This window comes from Vulpes lagopus, chromosome X, assembly GCF_018345385.1.
Source record: "Vulpes lagopus strain Blue_001 chromosome X, ASM1834538v1, whole genome shotgun sequence".
NCBI lineage: Eukaryota > Metazoa > Chordata > Mammalia > Carnivora > Canidae > Vulpes > Vulpes lagopus.
In genome coordinates this window covers 69890406-69892825 of record NC_054848.1, presented here as the reverse complement: position 1 = coordinate 69892825, position 2420 = coordinate 69890406, and positions in this window count along the sequence as shown.

Genomic DNA, 2420 nt, shown 5'->3' with positions numbered 1-2420 from the left:
TGTCCCTGAATTAAGAAGGGTAACTCCAATAAGAGATGTCTACTTATTCTTTACTTTTGGTCCTAATTATTTTTTTTAAGATTTTTTTTTTTTATTTAGGAGAGACACACAGAGAGAGAGGCAGAGACACAGGCAGAGAGAGAAGCAGGCTCCATGCAGGGAGCCTGACATGGGACTCCAGGATCACACCCTGAGCCAAATTCAGCACTAAACTGCTGAGCCACCCGGGCTGCCCGGTCCTAATTATTTTTAGTGGCATATTCTAACTGCTGGAAAAGGCAAAATATTCCCTGCCAACAACTCCATCTACTAGAAGGAACAACTCTAATAAGGGTAAAGAAAACATAATTTGGGGTTTTAGTGTGAGAAACAAGGAAGTAAAAGTTCAAGCTTCAGGGATGCTTACCTGTAGAAGGTGTGGTAAGATGAACCTTCTCCATTTTGGAGAGCCTCTCATACTCCTTTTCATGTAAATCCAAATGAACATGATGTTAGTATCTGGGGCACAAAAGGCAGATTAAGCAGTTCTACACTAGATTTTTCAAGGAAGGCTTTCTCTTTGTACATCCTCTCAATATCAGTGTAAGAGGGTGGAGGGAAAGGAGGGGTCAAGACCAGAAATTTGTCCCTGGTAAAAGGGCTAAGAAGTCACTCTTCTTAATTTCATTCTGGGCACTAGGCTTCGATGAGGATTAGGTAGATAAAAAGTCATATTTTTTCATATATGGTCCAGCCCAATTTGACCTGAGACTACATAAAGATTTGAGGCCATAGCTCTTGATGGAATGAAGTATGCATTTATTCAGTGCCTTCTATGTGCCATATATACTCCTCAGTAATCTTGCACAGGATATGGCAGTATTATGGAATCTGAAGATTTGAAGACTTAGGACACCATTCATCTCGCTTCTCATCAGTGTTACGACTAACATATGTGACCTATTATGTAGGGATGAAGCCAATTTCATGGAAAATATCTAATTATAACATCTCAATAAGTGAAATAACAATGAAGTTATGTCATAATTATAATTGAACAAGTAAGTTGTTTGTAGGATTAAATTATATATATTTTAAAGAAAATTTGAGGGGCCTCTGGGTGGCTCAGTGGTTGAGCATCTGCCTTGGTCTCAGGTTGTGATCCCAGGGTCCTGGGATTGAGTCCTGCATTGGGCTCCCTGCAGGGACCCAGCTTCCTCCTCTGCTTACGTCTTGCTTCTCTCATGAATAAATAAAAAATATTTTAAAAAACTAAAGAAAAAGGAAAATTTGACTGTCGTGCTATTTCTATTACAAAGCCTGAGTTTTGGAATAAATATAAATATCATAATAAGCTGGGAATTTTTAGAAGCCTAGGTTCCTCATTATTTTATTCTCCGAGAGAATATAGATATATTTTTTAATAAAGTTATTTTTTATTGGTGTTCAATTTGTCAACATACAGAATAACACCCAGTGCTCATCCCGTCAAGTGCCCATCTCAGTGCCTGGTACACAGTCACCCCCACCGCTTGCCCACCTCCCCTTCCACCACCCCTAGTTCGTTTCCCAGAGTTAGCAGTCTTTCATGTTCTGTCTCCCTTCCTGACATTTCCCACACATTACTTTTCCCTTCCTTTATATTCCCTTTCACTATTTTTTTATATTCCCCAAATGAATGAGACCATACACTGTCCTTCTCCGATTGACTTACTGCACTCAGCATAATACCCTCCAATTCCATCCACGTTGAAGCAAATGGTGGGTATTTGTCGTTTCGAATGGCTGAGTAATATTCTATTGTATACATAGACCACATCTTTTTTATCCATTCATCTTTCGATGGACACCGAGGCTCCTTCCACACTTTGGCTATTGTGCACATTGCTGCTGTAAACATCGGAGTGAAGGTGCCCTGGCGTTTCACAGGATCTGTACCTTGGGGTAAATCCCCAGGAGTGCAATTGCTGGGTCATAGGGCAGATGTATTTTTAACTCTTTGAGGAACCTCCAGACACTTTGCCGGTGTGGCTGCACCAGTTCACATTCCCACCAAAAGTGCAACAGGGCTCCCCTTTCTCCACATCCTCTCCAACATTTGTGGTTTCCTGCCTTGTTAATATCCCCCACTCTCACTGGTGTGAGGTGGTATCTCATTGTGGTTTTGATTTGTATTTCCCTGATGGCAAGTGATGCAGAGCATTTTCTCATATGCTTGTTGGCCATGTCTATGTCTTCCTCTGTGAGATTTCTCTTCATGTCTTTTGCCAATTTCAGGATTGGATTATTTGTTTCTTTGGTGTTGAGTTTAAGAAGTTCTTTATAGATCTTGGAAACTAGCCCTTTATCTGATACGACATTTGCAAATATTTTCTCCCATTCTGTAGGTTGAGTTTTGTTGACTGTATCCTTTGCTGTGCAAAAGCTTCTTATCTTGATGA